Raw genomic sequence first — 10,790 nt, 5'->3', positions numbered from 1 at the left:
GAGACATGGTAGAATCAGAAGAGTAAAAAAAGAATCAGCAGAATAAATATTGTATGGGATAAAGAGGGAAAAAGAACAGAACAGCCTGTTCCAGGTCAGCTCATGGAAACCTGCAGATCTCCCCAATCCGTTTTATTAATTACAAATGCTAAAATTTGTAATTAAATTTAAAGCTGTGTGTGTATGGAAAGGCAAGTGTCTATGCAAATTCAAAAAGACCAGGRAAAGCATTACCTCAAGAGCAAAGGATGTTCCAAAACCATAAGTCCAGAGGACTAAAATGACATCTAACTGATTCAGACAAAATATTCTAGTGCAGATGACACTCTGGATCCTGCTGACCTAAAAATTGCTAGACATTGCTACTGCTGTTGTTTTAATAAGGGCTTCTTCTAGCTCAGTTCATCTTTCCATAGGGTGAAATTCTTTGAAGGAACAGTAGGTACATTAGAAAATGTGTTATGAGCAAATACATAATTGTCTTCCTTCCATTCAGCACATTTACACACATACTCTTTAAAATAAATTTTTWAAAAAAAATAAAAAGTCATTCTGGAGTATTCTTGCACATGAAATGAAAGCAGCAAAAATTTGATTTTTACACCATCAAGAGATGTACATGAGAGCCCAGTAAATGTATGTGAATATAGGTCTCAAGAGATTTCACATAAAAGATCCACACATCATAGTGCAGGTSTGGATGGCTCACTGCTAATCAGACAAGAAGTCTGAATAGTCCTGTTGGGTGTACTGTGAGATCACTATCTTAAGACAACAAAAAATGATGGGTCATATTTGTCAATTCGGTTCCTCCAGGGATGAATGGAGCCCCTCTTGGTAGGGTGCAAAAAGAGAAGTCAAACCACCCAACTAGGAAAGGGTGTCTGTGCTGAGTTCCCAGTGACTGCAGCGGCTGAGTCACAGCGGGTTCTTGGACATGCAGGGGAGTTTTAGCAGGAAACCGCCTACCACTTTATTTACAGCTCTCCTTCAGCTTTGCCATTCGACTCAGCTCTGTAGATGATTTTATCACTCTACWGGTTGTGGATGCATTTGCACAGCGACACTTTCCAAAAGGCCACATATGTTTAGCGTTGGTTTTTCATGAAGTTTCAATGTATTCACTTCAGATGGAAGAAATACTGCCCCTTCTACCTCCTTCTCTCCAGTGACTCGGATTTGTTTGAGTCATCCCTGACCTGCCCAGATGCTTTGTGTTGCTCAGCTCATGTGTTTAGAAACTGGCATGCTGGCAGTGTGTGCCTTGTGAGCACAGGCAGATGCATTGAACAAGAGCTTATCTTCAAAATCTGAACAATTCTGGTGTCTGATAATTAATTTTAAGTAARGTAGGGGCTCCAGGATCCAGAAGAGCAGGGGGAGCCTCAGCTCAGTGAGCAGCCTATCCTGCCCCAACTCAGTGATTTCTGCATTCAGCACCTGGGAGAGTCCTGCTCTCCCACGTGCTGCACACTATCTTTCTGGCAATCAACATAATTAAAACAACAGTAAGTTTCTATTAAAAAAACCCCATTCTGGAATGCTAGCAAAGTTTCTTCTTTGTAAAACAGAGATTTATCTACTAGAAACTGTGTTAAAATAATCCAACTGTTTGCAAATTCCAGTTCTTAAAATTGAGAGGGGGCCTTCCTTGTTTCCTGCCAGTTCTGTCCTAGTTTTGTGATAGCTGAGATCACACATTTCCCCAGCACCCCTGTGTCAGTCAGTGCCCACATGTGTGAGTGGGCAGATTTCAAGTTGCTTATGCAAATATAAATCTGATATTGCCCAGTTTTTCAGTTCTTGGCTTTGTAACCACGTGACATCAGTAGTGTGTGACCAGGGTACAGGATGGCAGGAAGGCTGTGGTATGTGCTCTGTTGAAGTCCAAACTCCTAATTAGGAGAACAGAAGAGGAAATGGGGTAATGATTCTCTGGAAGAGTGATGGGTTCTCTGCACAGCCTCATGACTGCTCTGAAATCCCATTTTCAAAGGGGAATGGCTACTAAATCCCCAGTGATGAGGACTTGTCTCGAGTCATGGAGTGCTCCTCAGTGTGGTAAACCCAGTGGAGAACAATGTGCAGACCCTCCCAAATCTGCTTCTGCCTGCACAGGCATCTCCCAGSGGGGCTGGGAGGAGGTGAGGGAAGAAACAAAAAACAAGAAGATACCCATTTCTGTTTGCATATAGCCCTATGCAGATTAGTTTATGCAAATAAGAATCAATCTGGGAAGTTGGCATGAGTGGCAAAGTTAAGGTATGAGTGAAATGAAGAAAGGGAAGTCTCTTAAAGCTGTTACTAAATAACCTGTACAAACACGCAGTTCATTCAGCAAGGATTGCTTGGGCAACCTACATGGCAGCTTCAGACACTTGGGATCACTTTCTCTTTTTTATGCTGCACAGAACTCTTCTTGTGGGTCATTTTTTAAAGCYAAATTCAGCCATGGGCCTGCCTTTCAAGGTCACATTTGAGAGATGATCATAGGCAGAGCAAAAAAAGGATGCTGCATGAATCATGAGACATGAGCTGTTTGCCAAGCCCTGCAGRCTGTATCACTCTTGGCATTTTATGCAGTGACTCTGTCATATGAAGAGGATTCATACACGACCTGAAACAACTCAGTGAGTGCAACTCCCTAACAACCATTGGGTTTTGCCTCCCCAGGCTCCAGTCCAGTGTTTCCACTCTCCCCCCAGATCACACCCCTCCTACTCTTCCCCCACCATCACAACCACATGTTGGTACAAAATGAACAGAAAATAGCCACACTCAGATCTGCCTGCCACCCACTAGCAGAAACTGGGAATTCACWGGAATTCATGGAACTGGATGCAGGTCACACACATTACACTCCTGATGCCACAATTTATCTGCACAGTTGATATTTTAGAGTTTCATGTATGTTGTTCAGTTTCCCTGAAATAAACCTCTGAAAAAAAAAAACCCCAGAAAAAAAAAAAAAAAGAAAGAAGAAAAACCCACAGCGTTTCACGAGGATCAGAAACCAATTTCAGGAAACATTACAACTTTGATGGTAAATTCAGCCACTGAGAGTAAATGCATTCTTGTGTGTGTGTATGTGTGCATGTGCATTGAACTGAGTTTTTTTATTGAATTTCCTAGAAATGGGAGTAAAAGTGTGGAATGCTATGACTTACTGCTGGAATACCACAATGCACCCTTATCACTGGTGAGCTATTTTTAGTATGGCCCATGAGCAAGCAAGAAGCGAGGACTTTTTGGAACAAGGCAAGCTGCTCTTTCCAGCCCTGAAACATGGAGAACCCTCCAGTACAGGGATCTCTTGGTGGCCCCAGCCTGGGGCTCTCCTAGTCTGTGGCCCAATGACCAGTGACTATCCTGGGGAAAATGGGACACTAAGAMAGTAAGGATAAAATATGCGAGGAGTAAAAAGGCAGAATTAAACTGGCGGAGATAAGCAGTATCCTTTCAGYTAATTCAAAATTTGTAAGCAAGTATATCTAAAAGAGAGCTTTGATGTCTTTGTCTTTAATCTTTCCAAAACAGGCTATTTTTAGCAGTAGAACTAAGGTCAGGACTCCACTGCTCTATTCTGGGTGAAATCCCACTTTTCTGTTTWGCTAAAAGCATCTTTTTGGAGATCTCTCTGCTCAACTGCCACTGGCAGCATTTTGGATGCAGAAGTCAAGTCTAACATGAAGTCACRTTTGCATTCTCCTATAGCCACGGCACATCCATCATATTCCTGTTAAAGCACTGACACCAACTACAGAACAAAATGTTCACCATGCACAACTATAACAAAAAAAGAATTCCTGGGACACTTCCTAAGAACACAGACACTGTACTATTGTTGCTGTGTTTATACACACTGGAACTGGAAATCTTGTGAGGGGCTCTGATGAAACTCCTGCCAAGTCTTTAGCAGAAAAGTCTATGTAAAGTCACAGGAATTTCCTCCTGACCTGAGCACAGACTCTGAGCATGGATTTGGGAAGATAGTGGGAAGATACTTAATGTACYCAGAAATTCTGGGTGCTTGCCTGGCCTCTGAAGCTCTGTGAACCTCTCAGGATGTGCAAGACCTTGTCTCTAGCTGCTCCACCTTTTGTATAAGAATTACATGTGGTTTCAGATCATCAAAGGTCACTACTCACATGTCCAGTAAGTTTTTAAAGGTCACCTTGGCAAGCTCGATTCAATTTATGTGACGAAGGGTAAGGCTTCCTCTAGACTCATTATCAGATATTTTGCCAGGATTTTTCTTTGACATTATTGTGATGAAATACAGCACAGCACTCATTTCCAGTTTAACATTAGTGACAATAGGACTTCTTGCACTCTCAGAGGACAAAGTGGCCCTGGAAAAGTGAGTCACCACAGGCAGCAAACCTCCCTGCAAGAGCAATTCTGTGAGATCTCTCCTGCAGGAAATCCTCCAGGCTGGGCASTCATCCCACTTTCATATTCTTAATTATCTAATTTACTGATAGGGGACATCAAGGCCTGCATGCTAAGCTACACTAATTTTACATAACATAATAATTCTTCTTAATTAATCCAAAAGTGTGCGTGGTGAGGTTTGTATCTAACTAATAAAGATATTTCTAAGATTAGAAAACCTTCATTAATATTGTTGGATGATGTTTCTTTAACATCAGATGCCAAAAATTCTACATTTCAAAGACTTTTTATCTTGTRTCAGAAACTGTCAGCTTATTCTCCTGATTCCTAGAAATTTTTCTGGAGYTGGAATATGGTGAAGCCATCTATTTTTAACTGAGCTTGTTGAGTTCACATATAAAACTGGCTGAGGTTTGCAATAAATCTGAAGAGGGAAAACATCTGAAGAAAGGAATCCAATTATTTTTACACAAGAGTAATTATAGTGGGTTTTTTTCCCTTTTCTTGACAAATGAGGAATTAATATTTGTATTCTGAAGAAAACTGTTGAGTCACCTATTAGGRTCAATCCTCTCTCCAGGGACAGAGGAGGAACAGAAATCTGGATAATTTCTCAATACTTTGAAGACCATAAGCCAATAATAAATTTGATATTAAATCTATCTGTACATAGAATAAAAGGCACACATTCAGTAGTTTCTGTGTGTTGGATATAGGCGTTATCAGATACTGCAGAACCTAACGTATTCCATCATCAKAAGAGTTTGGTTTATGATTTGGGATTTGACTGCAACTGTAAAAGAGATCTGTCAGTTAAGGCAGATTACAAGCACAGTAGGAATACAGAGGTCAGCATATTGTGCCCATGGAAGATTTTTTCTCTGGGTGTCAATAGTGATTTATGCAGATTTAGTCATCCAGGCTTGATAGTTTCAAATTTTAAAAATCCAACAAATTATCTGAAAGTGTCTGGGTGAATTTTAAAAGAAGGAAGATTGTCCACCTGGATCTGGCTGAGAAGCTGCAAAACACTGCTTTGCCATCACCTTCTGATTTCTCAACTTCCTAAGTGCTACTTCTGTCTTTTCTAACAGCATTCACTTTAAGAACAAAACCACTTTTTTCCTTTTAATTTGGACTGTAGAATATCTCTACATGCATAGAAATGGAACTGAGATTTGTATGCATCTGACCATATTAAGAATGAAGTTTAATCAGTTTCTGTGGACTCAAAACCGAAGGTGAAGGAACACTTGAGTCATTTCCTCTACCTCACCCCAACCATAAAAAATCTCCTTGTGTTCATTAGGCCCAAGAACAAAATGCATCAAAAACTGATTCCACAATCCTTGACTTACTACAGTAGATGSTCAGCATTTGCCTCTGAAATTGTGGGACCACCTGAAAGAGGATCAACACTGTCCACCTGCAGCAACAAATGAAAATTTGTAGTCATGTAAACCATTTGGGAYAATCTAAACTGGCACTGAAAAGAAAGACAAGTGGAGTAGTGGAAAATGCCTGAAAGAATGGGAAACTATAAAAGCAGAGAGTAAAGATACCACTGAAATAATAATAAAGATACACTGGAGACATTTTTGCATTATTAATTGATGTTTTGCTTGTTATCCTCAAGGTTCCCACTGGAAAAATTTTCCCCAAGCTCTCCTGTGCATTCTTTACAGTCAGAATCCCCCTCCCATATTTCATGGATCTGCAACTGCMTGAGGACTCCAGCTGCATGTACAGACAATAACCTTGGCTCCAAACCCACAGCACAGTTCAGCACCACAGCTGATATTCCTGTGCCAAGTTATCCATCTCCTTTCATGGGCTTGGGGTCTCAAAAGACAAGAACAGGGAGCTGGAGAAACACAGTGTGGTTTCAAGCAAGGAAGACAGTGCTGGGGTRCAAGGGAAGCAATGAAAAGGGAGCAGAGATCTGTACTGGCTCAGTTTGGAAAGGATCACTCCAGTGCTTGATTTCAGCCAGACTGGAATAAAATTAGCACCTGGCTCTGAAATTCAAGGTCTATGTTACTCCAGCCAGCACWGAAACTTCTGTGGTCCAGTAGGTGTATCTGGAAGCCAAATTASCTTTATGTGCTTCTGCTTTAACATGTCCAGCCCAATATTTATTGCTTCAGTTCCCSTAAATCACACCTGCTACCTCTGCARTTAGYACCAACATTATYTTTTGGGATCMAAAGTTCCTTCATCAATTGTGGAATATGCACAGACACACACACACACACATAATCCAGCAAAACAAATTTGTTGTTTGGATGAAAAATACACCAGAAATCAGGCTGCACTTTCACAGTATTTTCACCAACAATTTGAGACTTTCCCTTTTTTTTCCCCCCACTCAACTAATTACCAAGAAGATTGTCTAAACTACTGAAATGTGGAAAGCCCAAACCACATTTTTGTGTGGTTAAGTGCTCAGCATTGAATTCATGAGACTAATGTGAATCTTGATTTGACTTAGTTAATATCAACAAAGAACTTCCACTGAACATCAGACAGGATCCATTTAGTCTGGGCTCAAGGAAACCAGCATTAAATATCCCTGAAAATATAATTAACATAATTTAAAATAAACAATTCCAGAATAGCCAGCTGAGAAAGAAACTTTACTAGACAGTTAATTTATTGCTTATTTGAAAAATGCAGTTTATATCTTTTACAGTAAAATATTTCAGACAACATGGACTATTCAAAGAAACTTAAGGGACAGAGAGGCTCAGCTGTTACTTAGCCTTAGTCCACAATTAGGCTTAATTTGTTTAACTTCCAAACTCCACAGTTCTCCATTCCAGCCAGCAGACATGTGCACTTTATAACAACTAATACAGCAAATYTGTCTTTTTAAAAGACAAACCACTAACTCCTCTCATCCATCCTACCTGGATGGAATCTGACTTGTATATTCTCTGCAGAACAGCATGAATTTCAGTTCAGGCAGAATTTATGTACCAACTGGCTTGCCCTGGTCTAGGTAGAGGCATGATGCTTATCAAGGCTTGATAACCAATTGGTGACATCCTCAAAATGTATTTTGTTCTTGGTATAATGACAAATTTGCTGTGACTGACAAGCCTGGCTGGACACACATTGTTCTTCGGTGATACCTAGCACAATAACAAAATCAGTGTGAAGTGAGTCACCTCTAGAGCCATTTTACTTGGAAGAGTTGACTAAAAGGATAAGAGGATGAGCTGTATTGATCAGGCCCACTTTATTACCTCTTAATTTAGAAAATGATTGRCTGGGTGGTATGGAGAGGGAGATGTGTGAGGAAATGTCTCGTCACAAAAGTTGCATCTCTTGGACAAGTCCTCTTTAAATGCATCAAACTCCAACCCAAATAGCTCGTCAAAGTGGGTGGCAGAGGTTCACACTTGGCTTAGAGCTGCTGGTTTCACTGCATCTGAAAGCAGACTCACAGACAGTGTGGTGTCTAATTTACTTGCAAAATCAAAGAATTCCGATTTCAAGGGTTTCGTTTAAATGAAAATTCAGATTCTGGAGAAGAAAACAAAACCCACTAAAACAGGAAGGATGGTATTGTGGTTAAGTTTCTAGAAGAGGACTGTGAAGACCTGAATTATGTTCCATTCCTAGCCCTTCTGCAGACTATCTCACTCTCTGACTTCAAGCAAATCACTGAATCTCTTGGTGCTTCAGTTCCTCTTTTTCTAAAGATTATGTTGGTGATTTGATCAATTTAGATACTGAGCACATTCACGTAACAGCCACCATTTACAGGATCAGCACAAGAGAGGCTTTAACCTCAAAACACTAAGAATAAAATATGTGACCCTTTTTACTGAACTATTCTTGCAAGAAAATATCAATTCTATATTAATTCACACTGATCACCCACTTACTATACAAAACCCTAAACAATGTGTGATCCTACAGACACATGGGCCTGCCCATTAATCCAGATTCATAACAGAATCAGCATCTGCTTCTATTCTCAAAAGTTAGGAAGAAGCTAAAATGGGGGGTTGCCTGCTGATTTCCTAAGCCTTTCAGCTTTTTTTTTTTTTTTTTTTTTCCAGAGGGCTATCCCTGCAATGGGGATGAATTCAGCAGGGTGTGGAATGCCCCATAACAGAATTTATACTGGGGAATACCATACATGGTATCACAACCTCCTCCCTCCTGGTGGTTTCAGAGGGTGAGAAAAAGCTTGGAGCACAAATAGAGGAAGCTCTGCCTGCATTACTCTGCTGTTAGTTGAGCTAAGAGTGTGGGGTTTGGAAAACTAACCAGCAGGCAAATGTCTCATGTATCTATCCCCAACAGACACAGTACTCTCCTACCTTCAAAACCATGTTTTTTCCCTTGCTGCCTCCTGGCAGACCTTACCTGGCATCCCTATTCCCAGCGCTTTTGAAACAGATTCCCTGGTGCCTTTGCCCTGTTTCYAGCCATTTAGCCATACTCCTGCTGCACAAATGCCCAGCAATTCCTCTGAACTTCTTGTCATTTTCCAAACCARTGTTTGCAAAATAGGGTTATGGACTTTGATTTTTAACAAAAGCTGAGTTTGTTCTTTACCCTGGCTTTTGGAGATTTAGTGATATGAAATTTCAGATCAAAAGCATTTACTTTCCTGCTATACAGAGAAAGGAAGATGGGATGATGTCTCCCAATAATTTTCTTTCTTCCAAGACTTTGCTTTTCTTSTCTGAGACCATTAGCAGGGAAGAGAGGGAATACAATTTGTTTCTCCAGGTGAAGAGAAAAATTGGCATTTATTATGGAMGGCTTTACTTATCAATCAGACTCAAGTCTAATTCACCTGGCAAAAAGCAGCCAGTGCTCGTTAAGTTGCCAGAGCACAGATCAGAATCACCTGGACTGGCAGCAGTGTTTTCCCCTTCAGTCCTTCATCTGGAGATGTTTCCCCGTGTGCTCTGTCCAGCAGCTCTGTCCCGGTTCCCATTTCTGCACTGCCCTCTACTGGGTACAATGCCCGCATCCTTTCCCAAGGCACACAATGCAGGGGTGGTTTAAGTCGAGGGAGAGGATGCAGGAAAGAAAAGCAGAAGGATGGGAATGGAGGGTTGCAAAACCAAAACATGGCTGGATGAAACCGGAGATTTCCCAAGGAAGCTCAACTTGTGGGATCCTCACATCTAAATCCTCAACTCCTCCTGTCACAAAAACTTCACTCACTGTGCAAATATCCTTTATGTCCTACAGCTGAAGCSCCTCTCCTGGACAAGCTTTTCTTAGGCACTTCACGGAGTGTCCCGGAGCACTCTCTCTATGATTCACATAGGGATGGTCTCAAACTCTGTAAGCAGCAGCCTGAGACACTTGGCTGCTGGGYGTCCAAGTTGGCAGGTTCACTCCATCCCTCTCCGCTGTGACTGGGAGTTCACCTACCCGCTTAAGCCTTGCCAAGCTCTGAAGCTTTGTAACTAAATATTATTACCACATTCCTGCTCAATGAAGACGACTATTTGGACAGACACTTTCACACAGTCAGCTGCACTATTCAATACATGGCAGACAGACTGTATGTGCACCTGCAGGATCTTTCTTTCCCCTGTGATCTTGCAAAATTAAAAATTACATGAGAGTGAAACAGCTTTCCTGGCACATCTACAGCAACCTTGAGCCAACTCCATCTCATGTGAGAAACACGCACCCCACTGTGCTGCATTACAGCCACGCGGTGCTCTGCTCCTTAAAGCCACAACGATTGGCAGGGAAACTTCTTGGCCTTTCAAAYGTGTTATTACTTTAAGAAACATCCTCTTTGGAAGAAAGCACACTTTACCCGGTCTGCTTAAGAGAGCACATAAGGCACTGGTGTGGTACTCAAGGTTTCAAATCTCCTTTTGGGTGAGCAGAACAGCATTCCAAGTCTCCTGCATTGGCTGCTGGCAAGGTTATAAATACAGYTGGGATTTGAACAGTTAATTTTGATTACGCTGTAGAAAACTCCATGGAAATTCTGCTTTGAGAACTCAAACCCCAATGCAGCATCTTTACAGTCTTCTCAGAGAAAGGATCAYAGGCTTCTCTGGGTGCTTTTCTCACTTCTGAGACTATTGGTCTAATATTTTGTCCTTTCTTGGACATTTAAGTTATACATTAAGTTCTCTCACCTCTTCTGTCCATGCTGACCTGTTAGCTCTGAGGAGAGCAGCTGTTTTCAAGTTAAACCTCCCTGCACTGGTTGGTTGCTTGCTTTTCTTACCGTGTGCCCCCCACGTTTTGAGGTAGCTGCCAGTCTAGCTCATCCATCACCTACCTCTAGTGTCCCCTCGCCTCCCTGGGGCCTCAGAACGCTCCTGTGTTCGGATTTCCCCCTCAGCACCTCTCGACCCTGCCCGCGGCCACCGCTTGCACCGCCGGGGCTGTCCGAA

Source organism: Malurus melanocephalus, unplaced genomic scaffold (genome assembly GCF_030028575.1).
Source record: "Malurus melanocephalus ecotype Western Australia unplaced genomic scaffold, MMel_1.1 scaffold_77, whole genome shotgun sequence".
NCBI lineage: Eukaryota > Metazoa > Chordata > Aves > Passeriformes > Maluridae > Malurus > Malurus melanocephalus.
This window is presented reverse-complemented; position numbering follows the sequence as displayed.